The sequence below is a fragment of the Elephas maximus genome, chromosome 11, assembly GCF_024166365.1.
Source record: "Elephas maximus indicus isolate mEleMax1 chromosome 11, mEleMax1 primary haplotype, whole genome shotgun sequence".
Taxonomy (NCBI): Eukaryota; Metazoa; Chordata; class Mammalia; order Proboscidea; family Elephantidae; genus Elephas; species Elephas maximus.
This window is the reverse complement of record NC_064829.1, coordinates 95524846-95542803: the sequence shown is the minus strand read 5'-3', so window position 1 is coordinate 95542803 and position 17958 is coordinate 95524846.

Below are 17958 nucleotides of genomic sequence, written 5' to 3'. Positions count from 1 at the left end.
TCCTAAGACAGGGTCACATGGACTGATTGAAAGCAGAGACTATCAGAAAGATGTTTACCTGTGTTTTGTTGACTATGCAAAATCATTTGACTTTGTGGGTCATAACAAATTATGGGTAACATTGCAAAGAATGGGAATTCCAGAACACTTAATTGTGCTTATGAGGAGCCTGTACATAGATCAAGAGGTGGTTTTTCAAACGGAACAAAGGGATACTGCGTGATTTAGTCAGGAAAGGTGTGCATCAGGGTTGTATCCTTTCACCATGCTTATTCAGTCTGTATGCTGAGCAGATAATCCAAGAAGCTGGACTATATGAAGAAGAATGGGGCATCAGGATTAGAGGAAGACTCATTAATAAACTGGATTACACAGATGACACAACCTTGCTTGCTGAAAGTGAAGAGGACTTGAAGCACTTACTGAGGAAGATCAAAGACCATAGCCTTCAGTATGGATTACACCTCAACATAAAGAAAACAAAAAACTGGACCAATAAGCAAGATCATGATAAACGGAGAAAAGATTGAGTTTCCCAAGGATTTCATTTTGCTTGGATCCACAAGTTTCCCAAGGATTTCATTTTGCTTGGATCCACAATCAACACTCATGGAAGTAGCAGTCAAGAAATGAAAAGATGCGTTGCATTTGGCAAATCTGCTGCAAAAGACTTCTTTAAAGTATTGAGAGCAAAGATGTCACCTTGAAGACTAAGGTGTGCCTGACCCAAGCCATGGTGTTTTCAGTCAGCTCATATTCATATGAAAGCTGGACAATGAATAAGGAAGACCAAAAAAGAATTGGTGCCGTTAAGTTATGGTGTTGTCGAAGAATACTGAACATATATCATGGACTGCCAAGAGAACGAACAAATCTGTCTTGGAAGAATTATAACTTGCTTCTTAGAAGCAAGGATGGTTAGACTGTGTCTCTCATAATTTGGACATGTTGTCAGGAGGAACAAGTCCCTGGAGAAGGACATCATGCTTGGTAAAGTAGAGGGTCAGCAAAAAAGAGGAAGACCCTCAACAAGATGTGTTGACACAGTGACTGCAACAATGGACTCAAGCATAACAATGATTGTGAGGATGGCACAGAACCCAGCAGTGTTTCATTTTGTTGTACACAGGGTTACTATGAGTCAGAACCAACTCCACAGCACCTAACAACAAGACAATGCCAGAAATGCCGATGTCGGCACTCCTTCAAAAAAGTTCCAGACCCAGGAGCTCCTAAAAATCAAACACTTATGCTCATCGAAAGACTTCACCAAAAGAGTAAAAAGACTACCTACGGACTGGGAAAAAGTTTTTAGCTATGACATTTCTGATCAGTGCCTGATCTCTAAAATCTATGTGATACTGCAAAAACTCAACTGCAAAAAGACAAATAACCCAATTAAAAAATGGGCAAAAGATATGAATAGACACTTCACTAAAGAAGACATTCAGGTAGCTAACAGATATATGAGGAAATGTTCACAATCATTAGCCATTAGAGAAATGCAGATCAAAACTACAATGAGACTTCATCTCACTCCAACAAGGCTGGCGTTCATCCAAAAAACACAAAATTATAAATGTTGGAGAGGCTGTGGAGAGACTGGAACATTTGTACACTGCTGGTGGGAATGTCAAATGGTACAACCACTTTGGAAATTGATTTGGTGCTTCCTTAAAAAGCTAGAAATAGAACTACCATATGATCCAGCAATCCCACTCCTTGGAATATATCCTAGAGAAATAAGAGCCTTTACACAAGCAGATATATACACACCCATGTTTACTGCAGCACTGTTTACAATAGCAAAAACATGGAAGCAACCAAAGTGCCCATCAATGGATGAATGGATAAATAAATTATGGTATATTCCCACAATGGAATACTACGCATCCATAAAGAACAGTGAGGAATCTGTGAAACATTTCATAACATGGAGGAACCTGGAAGGCATTATGCTGAGTGAAATTAGTCAGTTGCAAAAAGACAAATATTGTATAAGACCACTATTATAAGAACTTGAGAAATAGTTTAAACTGAGAAGAAAACATTCTTTTGTGGTTACAAGAGGGAGGAGGGAGGGAACGTGGGAGAGGGGTATTTACTAATTAGATAGTAGATAAGAACTACTTTTGGTGAAGGGAAAGACAGCACACAATACAGGGGAGGTCAGCACAATTGGACTAAACCAAAAGCAAAAAAGTTTCCTGAATAAACTGAATGCTTCGAAGGCCAGTGTAGCAGGGGCAGGGGTCTGGGGACCATGGTTTCAGGGGACATCTAAGTCAATCAGCATAATAAAATCTATTAAGAAAACATTCTGCATCCCACTTTGAAGAGTGGCGTCTGGGGTCTTAAACGCTAGCAAGCAGCCATCTAAGATGCATCAATTGGTCTCAACCCACCTGGAGCAAAGGAGAATGAAGAACCCAAAGGCAGAAGGTAATTAGGAGCCCAGGAGACAGAAAGCCCAGAGACCACATCATCCTGAGTCCAGAAGAACTAGATGGTGCCCAGCTACAACCGATGACTGCCCTGACAGGGAACACAACAGAGAACCCCTGAGGGAGCAGGAGAGCATGGGATGTAGACCCCAAATTCTCGTAAGACCAGACTTAATGGTCTGACTGAAACTAGAAGGACCTTTGTGGTCATGGCCCTCAGACGTTCTGGTGGCCAAGGACAGGAACCATTTCTGAAGCCAACTCTTCAGACATGGATTGGACTGGACAATGGGTTGGAGAGGGATGCTGGTGAGGAGTGAGCTTCTTGGATCAGGTGGACACTTGAGACTATGTTGGCATCTCCTGCCTGGAGGGGAGATGAGAAAGTGGAGGGGGTTGGAAGCTGGCGAAAAGGACACGAAAAGAGAGAGTGGAGGGAGAGAGCAGGCTGTCTCATTAGGGGTAGAGTAATTGGGAATGTGTAGCAAGGTGTATATGGGTTTTTGTGTGGGAGACTGACTTGATTTGTAAACTTTCACTTAAAGCACAATAAAAAAAAAAAAAAAAAAGTTCCAGACCCTTGCAGACCTCCGTAGGCTGACAAAGATTCTGAGCAAGGGATGGAGAATTATAAGCAGTTCACAGAAGTTTTGCAACTTTTCAGGTCTTCAGGTAATTTAGGAGAAAACCAGGTCGCTCTGTGTTTTGTCCTTGAAAGAGGGTAAAGTAGGTGTGTAGATGTGGTGTGGTGAGGACACATGGTGTTACTGAAGGGAGCCCTGGGGTGTAGGTGCTTGAGGAGGTCCAACATGGGATGAGCACCCTTATACAATGATTAAAGCTGTTCTAATGGTTAGGGTATGGGGTCTTGGTAGATCTCTCTTCTTATAAGGGGTGAATGTGGTATTTACGATGATGCGGTGTCTGGTTCCGGTACGGGATTTGATATGGCGCTCAGTGAAGTTGGAGCCAAGGCACGGACATCTTAGGGGTGTCTGTTGTGGGTTTCACTTTAATTAGAGTGTGAGGGTGGTCTGTGTCTGTGGTACAGAGAATTGTAAGGATGAAGCTTTGGAAGCCCAGGACCCCAGGAACCTCGGCTGCTGGAACAGAAGGAGGTATTTTCCCCAGAGAGTAGTTTGAAAGCCTGGTTTAGATAATCATATATTTTCTCCTCTTATTCTGTAGCTGGCTAACAACTGTCTCAGGTACTACTCCACCACACCACCCACCAGCCATGGGTTGCTTTTGAGCTGCAAAAGTAGAGTTGAGTCGTTGTATAGGAGACCTTAGGGCCCAGGAAGCTTCACATATGTGCACACTATTTGCTTTGCTGACTGTTATGCATTGAATTGTGTCCCTCCAAAAATATCTGTTGTAAATCCTCATCTATGCCTGTGGTTATAAGCTCATTTGGGAATGAGTAGTGTTTGTTATGTTAGAGAGGCAGGATTAGTGTAGGGTGTACCTTGCCTTAGTCTCTTTTGAGATGTAAAGAGATTAAACAAGAAGGCCAGTAAGCAGAGACGGGGAAAGACAGATGCCAAACCACATGGAGATCAAAAAGGAACCATGAAATAGAAGCTGAAGGGACAAGGACCATCCCCAGAGTCCACATAGAGAGAAATAGTTCCTTTAGAGTCAATCCCCTGGTGAAGAGTATTGAATATACCATGGAATGCCAAAAGATCAGACAAATCTGTTTTGGAAGAAGTATAACCAGAATGCTCCTTAGAAGCAAGGATGGCAAAACTTCATCTCATATACCTTGGACATGTTATCAGGAGGGATCAGTCCCTGGAGAGGGACATCATATTTGGTAAAGTAGAGGGTCAGTAAAAAAGAGGAAGACCCTCAACGAGATGGATTGACACAGTGGCAGCAACAATGGCCTCAGGCATAGCAACAATTGTGAGAATGGCACAGGACCAGTGTTTTGTTCTGTTGTGCATAGGGTTGCTGTGAGTCGGAATTGACTCAAGGACACCTAACAGCAACAACAACAGCCTCCTAAACTGTAAGAAAATAAATTCGTGTTTGCTAAATCCATCCACTTGTGGTATTTCTGTTATAGTAGCACTAGACAACTAAGACAGAATTGGATACCAAGAAGTAGGTTAGTACTCTGTGAATACCCACCATGTGGAAGTGGTTTTGGAATTGGGTAATTAGTGGAGGCTGGAAGAGTTTTAAGGTGTGTAATAATGCCAGCCTGTATTGTCTCGAAGAAACTGTTAGTAGAATTATGGATGTCAAAGACAGTTCTGGCGAGGGCTCAGCAAGAAGCAAGGAGAGCTTTAGAGAAAATCTGTATCATCTTAGAGAATACCTACAGCACCAGCAACAGAATGTCGCTAGAAACGTGGACGTTAAGTGTGCTTCTGGTGGCTTTAAAAGAAAATAATGAACATGTAATTGGACAATGAAGTGAGGTCCATCCTTTTCATGCAGTGGCGAAGAACTTGTCTGAATTATGTTTAAATGTTTGCTGGAAGATAAAATTTAAGTGATTGCAGTGTAATGAATTAATTACTTAATATAGCCCTTCTAGCCATGGTCTCTGTGACTCACACACAATGGTTGAGTGGCACTATGCAAATAAGGTATAGGAAACCTGTGATGGTTGGTGTTATGTGTCAATTTGGCTAGGCCATTATTCCCAATATTGTATGGTTGTCTTCAACTTTATGTGTTGTGGATCCTGACCTCTACATGTTGATGAGGTAGGATTGGTATGGAGTGTGTCTTGGGTCCTTAGGTCATAACTTTGCTGGATGGCGGAACTTAAGTCTCACACTTACCCTTCCCTGAGGTGTGGACTGCATCTAAGGTGTATGTGTGGATGCCCTAGTGGGACCTCCCTCTCTCTGCATCTGGATCCCTCGTTTGGTTTGTGATTGATAAGCCTCCAGTTCTTAGGACTTGAGCCAGAGGGCTGCCATCTGACCTGCCGATTCTGGGATTTGCTGGTCTCCACAGCCCCGTGAGCCAGTGGCGTATAGTCTGAGCTGATTTGCTAGCTTCCCCAGCCTTGTGAACCAGCAGCCTGTGGTCTGAACTGCTGGTTTGGGTTTGTGAGCCACTGCAGTCAAGTGGATTGGAAGAAGCCTACGCCTGACCCACGGATTTGGGACTTGCCAGCCTCCACAACCGCGTGAGCGACTTCCTTTATATAGTTCATGCATTCTGTGAGATGTTGCAATGAATTAAGGAACCCAAAGATGGAAAGGAGAGTATTGAGGGGTGAGGGAGTAACTGATATTAGAGATGATAGAGCGGTACAGCAGTTTGGAAAAGTTGGACATTCGGAATATCTTTAACCTCCACCTCATAGGAATCAGCTTTGTGCTGCTCCTTATAAAAGAAATTATTCATTTAGTGGTTTTGGAAATGAAGTGGGGCCAGAGTCTGACCTCCTCTGTCTTCACAAAGGGGAAGGAGAGTAAAGATCAACAGCTTCAGGCTGATTCCTATGAGACGGAGGTCAGAGATGCCCCCTCTCTATGTCATCTTTACTGATTCTAACACCAACCATCCCACCCACGGCACTCTCTACTTCTCTGCTGGGTTGGTAATTCATTGCAGAATTCACAGAACTCAAGCAATATTCATGATTATAGGACTTATTAGGGAAGTAACAGGTTACAATTCAGGTTCAGGAACGCTCAGGATACAGTTCTTCCAGCAGGACAGCCTCTCCCCAGCCGTGTTCTCAGGCACACCTCTCTGGCCCTCTGCTTCTGCCCAAAGGCACTCAGCTTTATTGCTTCGTGAGCCAGGAAGCCCACTATGCAGTTTCTCCTTCTGGTTGCTCCTGCCATCACTTCTCTACCACCGCTTCTCAGTGTCTTCAGTGTTAAAGCTTGCTGTCTATCTCCTCTGTCCAGGACCTTCTCAGTGCAGGGATCATGGGTCCAAAGGACACACTCTCCATTCCTGGCTGTTCTTCCATGGTGGTGGTAAGATCCTCTCCTTCTCACCCTGGGGTGGCTCATTTCAAGCCCAGCAGTATAGCAAAAGTAACCAGTCCCCTTTTATTATTGTTGCTAGGTGCCATCGACTCGGTACCAACTTAGACCAACACCACGTATAACAGAACGAAACACTGCTTAGTCCTGCCACATCCTCATAATTGTTATGCTTGAGCCCATTTTTGTAGCCACTGTGTCAATCAATCTCATTAAGGGTCTTCTTCTTTTTCACTGACCCTTTACAAAACATGATGTCCTTCTCCAGGGACTGATCCCTCTTGATAACATGTCCGAAGTATGTGAGATATAGTCAAGCATTCTGGTTGTACCAAGACAGATTTATTTGTAATGAACTTCATATGTAAGTCTCCCTAATAAACTCCGTTGCTTCCACACTGGAGTTGCATGCCTCTTTATTTGGTCTTTCAGCACCCTCCAATTTTGGAGAAAAATTTCAAGTTACTGGTCCATGCCAAACCACCAAAACAAACCAAACCTGTTGCAGTTGAGTCGATTCCAGCTCATAGTGACCCTCTCCAGGACATCTAATAAACCCCATAAACAGGAGTATTGCCTGTGGGTTCTATGTGGCCATTGCAATGAATTATCAAACTCAGCAAAGAAGTAGAGAGTGCCATTGGTGAAACAGTTGGTGTCAGATGTGGTAAAGACAACAGAAACAGGAGGCATGATTCCTCACAGGAATCAGCCTTGGGCTGTTGATCTTGATTCTCCTTCCTGCTTGTGAAGTTATAGGAGGTCAGAAGCCTCTACCATGCCATTGTTACAGTTAGGTTCTGATCAGCTCATCCCTGGTGCTGTGGACTAGGGCACTGTGTACCAGCCATAGAACTGGGAGCCTAAACACCTCCCAGCACTTCAGACCAGCCAGCCCCTTCTCTCTCTCTCTCATCCTTAGCCCGCATGGGTAAGTCAATGGGCACGACCTGTAGGCTCAGGAGTCCACCCAACTCCCTGCACTTTAGACTAGTCAGCCTTTTTGTCTCTCTCATCCCTAGACTCAGCTAGGTCAATGGGTGCCAGTGGAAAATGTCCAAACTCAGTACATCTCTTCATTGCTGCACCTCCCCCAATTCCATACATCAAGTAGACCCACGTGGTCACACAGGCGAACATACCAGGCTGTCTACTCACCAGTTCCCCTTAATACACCTAATAAGAAACCTCTTGGTCAAAATTTTAAGAAGTAAAAGTTATTTTTTTCTCTTCAATTCCTTACTTCAAACACAAATTTCCTGCTCTCCCAGCAGTTCTGAGTGAGCCAGCATGTGTTTTCAAATGCAAATTTCTTAACTCTGAAGGTTCTGGTTCAACATCGGGTTTTTGACCTAAGCCCCCGATACTCTATACACAAGGCTACTGCATTGAAATGAACAGCTTGTATTTCTTTTGGCCAAATCCTAGTTGCCCTTTTAGCATATTCAATCAAGTATTGTCTGAAGGTGTAGTTACATGTTTTCTATTATTTGTAATACCCCATTATTCATTTCTAAGATACATGTAGGTCTGTTTTACAATACTTGGTAGGAAAATATTCTGTATCCATAAAAACCAAAAAACCAAACCCAGTGCCGTTGAGTTGATTCTGACTCATAGCAACCCTATAGGACAGAGTAGAACTGCCCCATAGAGTTTCCAAGGAGCCCCTGGTGGATTCGAACTGCCAACCCTTTAGTTAGCAGCTGTAGCACTTAACCACTATGCCACCAGGGTTTCCTCTGTATCCATAGTACATTCAAATAAACAGGTAACTCTTTTTAAAAAAAACATTCTAGTCTCCTCTTCTCCAAACCTTGACTATCTTCCCATTCATATGCATATGGCCTTGGGCCTCTGGCAGGATGGAACCAGAAGACCCTGGTCCCCTATCAATCATCTTGTTTAAAACCAGCCTGGCTTTAAGTTACACCAGATGAACTTTTCTTTCCTCAGCTTCAGCATAACAGCTCTTAATTTCCTTTGGCCATTACAGATAACGACAACCAAAGAAACCATCTAAGAATCATAAGCTTCATTTCTGATGTTCCTTTGTCCTTTCTATTACACAGTCCCATGCTTCCATGAGTCTGGAGCCACTGCAGTGAACCCCATTCATGATACCAACTATAAAATGGCACAGGGGGTGGGGAAGAATCATTATCAGCATCAACATCCCAAGGCTAATTCCTGTGAGGTAGAGAGCCTTGTGTTAAGAATCCAGGAGCATGTCAGCATTTGGGCCTTGCAGTAATGTACCACTCTCATTGACTTTTCCCTTCAATATACAGGTTCTGATTCCCTGGCAACAAGAGAATCACTTGAAGGAAGGAAGAAGAGATTGTAGGATTTGGGTATTGTCATTTCTGAGGACACACTTCATGGGAGACTGAGATTTCTGAACAGACATTAAAGCTGGCCTGGAAAACACAAGGACAGAGCATCGCAGTTGCTGGCAATGTCCCAAGAACAAAAGAAAATGGTCAAGGCAGAGGTGACTTTTGGCTTGTTTTATGCTTTCCTTTGTTCCCTAATACATTTGTAGAGGCCTGCAAAATCTCAGTGCAGTTCATCTGAAAAGCATTAATTTGAAAAAGTAAGGCTAGAGAAAAATAAACATTTACTCTGACTTCAGCATCAACCAATGAAGGATCAGGAATATATTGTTCATGGGATTAACACTAAACTATTGTTGTTGAATTTACTATGTGACTGGAGATTCTTTGGGTTACCTTAGCTGTCAACTTGCATCTAATATTTCTCTGGCCAGCCCAAGAGAGTCATTATAATTTAAATGCTATGGCTGGATTTTGTTGAGAAAGAAGATCAGTTCCTTGGGGGACTTCAGTATTTCATGGGACTTTTATCTAAGTTTCCTTGATATTTCCTCCTAAAGATGATGTACTGGACAGTGTCCTGTGCAACAGCATTCTGATAGATACATGTAAAGTGGGACCAGTAATAATAGAAATATAACAATGGCGGGTGAATTCCAATGTCCTCAGACTTCAGGAGTAGGAGAGAGAATTACCATCATCAGCCCAAGGCTAATTCTTAGAAGTGGAGATCAAAAATACCTGTACCCTCCAACCTTTTTACCAATTCTGACACCAGCCATCCCTCTCATGGCACTCTCCACTTCATGCCTGGGTTTGATAATTCATTGCAATGACCACACAGAACTCACAGAGCATATATAATTACAATTAAGTGGTTCATTAAGACACAGGATACAACTTGGGATAAGGATCAACAGGCTACACACTCAGGATCAGGATCAGAAAGCATGTAGGCAAAGCCTCGCTTTTTCAGTAGAGGACAGCTCTCTCAGCTCCTCTCAAACCTGCAGGCCTACTCTCAGCCCCCTCAGAAGAGGCTCTTCTTGGCCCCCTCAGGACAGGCTCCTCTAGGCTCCTTCAGGACAGGTTCCTCTTGATCCTCCTGTCTGTCACCCCTTCCTCTGCCCTTTCCAGGCTTGTTGCTATCCTCAGTGTTACAACCCTTGACCCACTGTGGCGCAATGAATTACTTAATATGGCCCTTCCAGCCATGGTATTTGTAACTCACACTCAATGACTGAGTGAGACTATGAAAATAAGGTATATGGAACCTGTGACAGTTGGAGTCAACTTGGCTAGGCCATGATTCCTAGTATTGTATGGTTGTCCTCCATTTTATGTGTTGTAAGTCCTGGCTCTAATGTTAATGAGGCAGGATTGGTATAGGGTGTATCTTGAGTCACAGCCCTGCAGGAGGGTGTGACTCAAGTCTCACCCTTACTCAAGTTATGCTCTTCCCTGAGGTATGGCCTGCATCCAAGCTATATATGTGGATGCCCTTGCGGGGCTCTCTCTGCATCTGGATCCTGTGTCTGGCTCATGATTGTCTAACCTCCAGTTCTTGGGACTGCCATCTGACCTGCTGGATTCACCAACCTCTGCAGCCAGTAGCCTATCATTTGACCTGATTTGCCAGCTTCTCCAGCCTTGTGAGCCAGCACCCTGTTGCCTGATTGCTGGTTTGCATTTTTCAGCCCCTAAAGTCAGGTGGGTCAGGAGAAGCCTATGCCTGACTGACAGATGTGGGTCTTGCCAGCCTCCACAACCACGTGAGCCATTTCCTTGATATGGTTCATGAGTTCTGTGGAACATGGCGGTGAATTGTTATTGTTGTTAGGTGCCATTGAGTTGGTTTTGACTCATAGCAACCCTATGTACAACAAAACAAAACACTGCCTGGACCTGTGCCATCCTCATAACTGTTATGCTTGAGCTCATTGTTGCAGCTACTGTGTCAGTCCATCTCTTTGAGGGTCTTCCCTTTTTTGCTGACTCTCTACCAAGCATGATGTCTTTACCAGAAACTGGTCTCTACTGATAACATGTCCAAAGTATGTGAGAAGAAGTCTTGCGATCCTTACTAATAAGGGTCATTCTGGCTGTACTTCTTCCAAGACAAATTTGTTTCTTCTTCTGGCAGTCTATGGTATATTCAGTAGTCTTCACCAATGCCGTAATTCAAAGACATCAATTCTTCTTCGGTCTTCCTTATTTAGTGTCCAGTTTTCACATGCGTATGAGGTGATTGAAACACCATGGGTTGGGTCAGGCGCACCTTAGTCCTCAAAGTGACATCTTTGCTTTTGAAAACTTTAAAGCGGTCTTTTGCAGCAGATTTGCCCAATGCAAAGCATCACTTGACTTCTTGACTGCTGCTTCCATGGGTATTGATTGTGGATCCAAGTAAAATGAAATCCTTGATGACTTCAATGTTTTCTCCATTATCATGATGTTACTTATTAGTCCAGTTGTGAGGATTTTTACTTTCTTTATGTTAAGGTGTAATTCACACTGAAGGCTATACTCTTTGATCTTCATGAATAAGTACTTCAGTTCTCTTTGCTTTAAGCAAGCAAGGTTGTGACATCTACATAACGCTGGTTGTTAATGAGTCTTCCTCCAATCCTGATGCCACATTCTTTTCATATAGTCCAGATTCCTGAATTATTTGCACAGCAAACAGATTGAATTAGTATGGTGAAAGGATACAATCCTGATGTACACATTTCCTGATTTTAAACCACGAATTATCCACTTGTTCTCTTCAAATGACTGCTGCTTTTTTTTATGTACAGGTTCTGCACAAGCACAATTAAGTGTTCTGGAATTCCCATTCTTCACAATGTTATCCATAATTTGTTCTGATCCACACAGTCAAATGCCTTTGTGTAGTCAATGAAACACAGATAAACAGCTTTCTGGTATTCTCTGCTTTTAGCCAGGACACATCTGACATCAGCAATGTTATCCCTGGCTCCACATCCTCTTCTGAATCCAGCTTGAATTTTTGGCAGTTCTCAGTCAATGTACTGCTACAACTCCTTTTGAATGATCTTCAGCAAAGTTCTACTTGCGTGTGACATCAATGACATTGTTTGATAATCTCCATATTCTGTTGGATCAGCTTTCTTTGGAATAGGCATAAATATGGATCTCTTCCAGTTGGTTGGCCAGGTAGCTGTCTTCCAAATTTCTTGGCACAGACTAGTGAGCACTTCCAGTGCTGCATCCGTTTGTTGAAACATCTCAATTAGTATTCCGTCAATTCCAGAGCCTTGTTTTTCGCCAGTGCTTTCAGTGCAACTTGGACCTCTTCCTTCAGCACCATTGGTTCTTGATTGTATGCTGCCTCCTGAAATGGTTGAACATCATCCAATTCTTTTTGGTACAGTGATTCCGTGTATTCCTTCCATCTTCTTTTGATGCTTCCTGCATCATTAATATTTTCCCTGTAGAATCCTTCACTATTGCAACTCTAGGCTTGAAATTCTTCTTTAGTCCTTTCAGCTTGAGAAATGCCGAACGTGTTCTTCCCTTTTGGTTTTCCAATTTCAGGTCTTTGAAATCTTGTGTTCAACTCTCTTAAATGGGATGATGACTGGGGGACAGGGTCTACTGACTCCACCCAGCCAGAGGCCTGAGACCATATGCATATGAATGGGAAGATACTCAAGGAATGGAGAAGATGAAACTGGAATGTTTTTTCAAAGGGTTGTGTGTTTATCTGAATGTACTATGGATATTGGATATTTCTCCTACTTAAGGTTGTAAATAAACCTAAACGTATGATAAAAAAAAAAAAAAGTTTGCTGTCGAGTTGATTCCAACTCATAGCAACCATATAGGACAGAGCAGAACTGTCCCACAGGGTTTCCAAGGAGCAGCTGGTGGATTCGAACTGCCGACCTTTTGGTTAGCAGCCGTAGCTCTTAACCACTGTGCCAAATGTATGATAGAAATGAATATTGGGTATTATAGGTTACAGAGAACGTGCAACTCTGCCTTCAGCCAGCACTTGATTGATTATACTAAAAGGGACACTAAGATTTGCCCAAAAAACACAAGCTTTTTTTTTCAAGCCAGTAGCGCTATGTATAGGGTAGAGGCTTAGGTTGAAAACCTGAGCCCTGCCCAGAATTCGTACTTGAAAAGGCATGCAGATCCACCTAAAACTGCTGGGAGAGGAGAACATTTGCATTTGAAGGAAGAATATGCAGGGGGAAAAATGACTGGTTTCCTTTTTTCCTTTCCAGCTGGTGCCTTGGATGTATTGAAGTAGGAAAAGTAAGTGCCCATCACAAGGAACTCCCTTCCAGGACTGGAAATTAAAGGGAGCTGGCTTCGTATGCTCACTTCTGGTGACCACCTGGGTCCACTCATGAATGGACATGGGGGAAGTGCAGCAGTTGAGACAGGCTGAGTTTGGATGTGTTCCATGGGTACCATTTGGCCTAGCCCGTGGGGGCTGGGCATGAAAGAGAAAGGAGGGGCTGACTGGCCAGAAGTGCAGGTAGTTGGGCTTATGAGTGTAGCCCGAATGGGCTAGGAATGAGAGAGTGAAGAGGCTGGCTGGTCTGAAGTGCAGGGAGGTGTGTGTGTAGTCTCAAGCCTAGGGTTTGCTACCCATTGTGACCTAGCTTGGATGGCTAGGGATGTGCTGACCAGAACCCAACTGAATGAAGAGAAGGACGTTTGATACTGTGAGCTGGTACAGATTACTGCAATTTGATGGCTTGCCCTGGACTAACTTTGCTTACGGATGCAGATGCTCAAAGTTCCAACCGGAACAGAAGATTCTTCAAGACCAAGGAATATGTTTCTCTCCTAGGAGTACCCGTTTAATAGGGATGGGCAATTTAAACATTGATTATCTAAAATGGGGGAGATAAAGGCACGAAGTATCTGGCTTACGTGCTTTCCTGGATGTGCTTACACTCAAAATGAGGAAGACAAGGGAGGATCCCCACTGAATAGATTCCTCTTCCTGACAGATATGAGGAAGAGAGGATGGGGGAAGATGCTGATAGAGTTATATGATGATTCAACTGTGAGTGTTGATTGTTAAAAGGATAAACCGAGATTATAAAAATTGTAATTGTAGAAGCAGTAACTGCGAAAGGGTGAACTAAGGTTTTGCTAAGCTGATATTTTGTGAGGCTCAGAGCAAGGGAATAATATTTTCTCAGATTTTATCAGACGTCAGAAAGGGTGAAGCTGAGATGAATCCTGGAGAACCTGACCAGATCAGAGGGACACCTGCTGCAGCCCTGAATGACTGGTACCTGAGTAGCCTCACTCTCAGGACTGTTTTGCCCTAGTGAAGGAGTAATTGTTAATGACTGTTTTGTACTGGTAAAGTGATTGCGAGTGGGAAGTTAATCCTTCAAGTATGAAAGTGCTAATGGCTAGAAGAGCCAGGGGGTGGCCTGTGGTGCAATGAATTGCTTAATGTGGCCCTTCTACCCATAGTTTTTGTGACTCACACACAGGGATAGAGAATACTGAACTGGTGGAATATGGAATATATATATATATATATATATAGACACACACATTAAGTATATTTATACATATATATATATCAGTTCAGTTTCCCCAGATCAGTGTGAAGGATTAACTAAATACCAGATTGTCTACTGAATAAATTATTTATTTCAGTAAGATCAGTACAAAGCTGGTTCCTATGAGGTGAAGGTTGAAGATGTCCCAACAGTCCAACTTTTCCAAATTGCTGTAGCACTCCACCATCGCTAACATCAACTAGTCTTCCTCCCATCAGTACTCTCCCTCCCTTCTTAGGTTCAGTAATTCTGTGCATCAACTCACAGAACTCACGTACCGTACTTATAGTTAAGTGGCTTATTAGGGAAGTAACAGGGTTGGAATTGCTTGGAAGTAAGAGAAATCACTCAGGATGCAGTTTTTTCATTCAGGACAGCTGCTTCTTGCCCTCTGCTGCCAGGCCCAGCTCAGAGCTTTCTAGGCAAGTGTTACAACTCTTAGCTCCCTGGGTCATCAAGCCCCACCACAGCCATCTTGCTCTGGTCTCCTGGTTCCTGGTGTCTTGCAACGCTGTGGTTGTACCACCATCTCTCACTCTCTGATGGGGCACAGCTGTCTTTCTCTCTGTCTCCTGGACCCAGGAGGTTCCCAGTGCAGGAATCCTGGGTTCAGTGGATGCGCTCCACTCCTATCTCTTCTTGGTGTTGGTGAGGTTTCCCCCTTCCCACCTCTGTTATGGCTCATTTTAAGCCTAGTGGGATGACAAACCTGACCAATCCCCTCATTTTGGTTCCGTCCAGTTTATTTGCATGGTCCCACCCCCACAAATGGAGCCTGGGTGGCATAATCTTCTTCTTTTTTTTTTTTTTTTTTATGGCTTTTAACCAAAAAGATCAGCAGTTCAAATCCACCAGCGGCTCCCTGGAAACCCTTTGGGGCAGTTCTACTCTGTCCTATAGGGTCACAATAAGTTGGAATCAATTCTACAGCAATGGGTTATTTTGACCCCCACAAAGCTGCCTTGCACCTTATTTGTATTATTAGCAAGCTGTCCAATGCCCTCAGTAAGTTCCAAGTACCTCATTTTCATAGTCCCACATAATCATTTCATGGGAGTTACAATACCATGGCAAGAAAGGCCATCATATTGCGGGCCACCCCCTGGCTTTTCTAGCCATTTGCCCTTTCATACTTGGAGGCTAACTTCCCCCTCCCAGAATGGGAGGAATGATGCTAATAAGTATATGTAACACTAACGAGGGGTTTGGTCAGTGTTGCGGTCCTGCTAGGCTTAAAAGACAGCTAATTCCAGAGCAGGGAGATGATCTCACCATCAAAAAGGAAGACCAACTAGGAGTGGAGCATGTCCTTTGGACCCAGGATCCCTGTGCTGAGAAGCTCCTGGAACCAGAAAATCATCAAAAAACTGGCAAAAGGTGGCATGGTGGCTTTTTGGCCCACTAGGTGCTTTCATGGAAACCCTGGTGACGTAGTGGTTAAGTGCTATGGCTGCTAACCAAGAGGTTGGCAGTTCGAATCCGCCAGGCGCTCCTTGGAAACTATATCGGGCAGTTCTACTCTGTCCTATAAGGTCGCTATGAGTCAGAATCGACTCGAGGGCAGTGGGTTTGGTTTGGTTTTTTGAGTGCTTGCAGGTAGGAGGCTTGCTGGTGGAGCGGGGTGCCTCTGGGCACTTGGAGCTGGGTTTGCCAGACCATGAAGATAGAGCTGAACACCTTCAGGCTGAGGTTTACTGGTGGGGTTTGGTCCCTCTGGGCACTATCTGCAGAGTTAAGAGAACTTTGTAATACTTGCCCAGGAGGGTATCAGCCAGGCCAAGGGGCTAAGGGCCAGAGAAAGACCTGCCTGCTCCCACAGCAGAGAAGAGGCTGTCCTTTTAGAAGAACTGAACCTGAGTTGTAACCTGTTAACTTCGATAATAAACCACATGATTGCGAATATTGTCTGTGAGTTCTGTGTGGCCACTGCAAGGAATTATCAAACCCATCAGAGAAGTGAAGAGTCCCACGGGAGGGACAGTTGGTGTCAGAATTTGTAAAAAGTTTGGTCTGTCTGACCTCTGCCTTATAGCAATCAGCCTTGGGCTGTATTTCTTGATTCTCCTTCCCTGTTGTGAAGTTAGGGCAGGTCAGATTCCTCCACCAAGCCATTTTTACAATGATTTTATGTTCCCAGGACACAGAAACACACCTAATTACATATTGATTTGGAAGGTGAATAAATGACATAATGAACTAATCAAACAGTATTTTGTCATAGAAATAAGCCATTGGAAGGCAGTTTGTAAAACGGAATTTTCCCCCAGGAACTTTTTTCTTGTGGGATTAGAGAAGCACAGTAACTGAATATAAATGGACAGAATAGAAGACAAGAAAGACCGCCAGAATAAGTAAACAAAATACACGGTGAGAACCTTTGTGTCTACCAATGGAGGTGAGGACAGGCAATGGGAGGAGGTGAGGATAGGAGATGGGAGTCCTTTTGGGTTGTCTTAGAGTGAACTCTTATATCACCTTTGAGGGTTGCCACCATTTCAAAGATCCAGTGTCCTCTGTGACCTGCTAGTGTGAGATATGTGATTTCTTCTATCTTCATTATTCCTTCTCACTTTCCTCGAAATGGGGCTCTTGGCCTCTTTCCTTTATTTGCAGTTCCTTTTCTTAATCCTATATACTAAGTTACAGTGAATCCTGCTCATAGGGAAAGAGATGGAAATTTGCCTTGCAGAGGCAGTCTCAAAATTCCTTGTGAAATCTTGGGGTTGTGGGTAATTTTTTTCACCCAAAATTGTAAATTCTTTCTTTCTTTCCTTTTGGAAACCAGACTAACTCAATTTGCAAGTTCAAGAAATACGGCTGGGTGGAGGGGCAGAGACATCCTTGTGATCTCAGTAAAACGCGCAAGGCAGCGTTCAATCAATTACATCCAGATTAGCTAAAGGTTTATCTATATCCCTCCTCTTTATAAGCCCCATTGTACCTAGCTTCTTCAAGTCATTCATTTTTTCTGGAATCAAAATGGTCTTCCTGTATGTATATAGAAGAACTGCCTAGTGTAAACCTGATGTTCAAATTTCGTTGAGTTTTGATTGTTTTTGACACTAGCTACTGGCACTAAAAACCAGCCTCTGGCGTTCTATAGGGCAGTGATTCAATATGGACGCCTTTAGGGCTCGCCCATAGAAAGGGCGTAGACATGTTACCTCCTAAGTTAATGCCGGAAATGCGCTCTTTCAGGGAACTGTGTTTGCAGAATGGTTTCAAGCTTTGCTGCTAACCAAAAGGCTGGTAGTTCAAATCCACCAGCTGCTCCTTGGAAACCCTATGGAGGAGCAGTTCTCCTCTGACTTACAGGGTTTCTATGAGTAGGATTCGACTTATCGGCAATGACTTTGGGTTTTCTTGGCGTTCTTTCAAAAGTTCCTGATCCTCGCTGGCCTCCGCAGGCATAAAAGGATTCTGCAGGAGAGGTCCGTAAATAGAAGCAGTGAACCGAAGTAAGTGCAATTTTTTTTTCTGAATTGCAGGTGATTCAGGAGAAAAACTGATTACTGCTCTTGTCTTTGGAACAGAGCGAAGGAAGTGTGTGGGCATGGTGTAGTGAGGACCCACGTAGTTCCTGAGGGGAGCGCTGGAGTGGAGGTGTGTGAGGGCAAGCAGGTGGGAGTGCGGTGCCTTTGGGGTC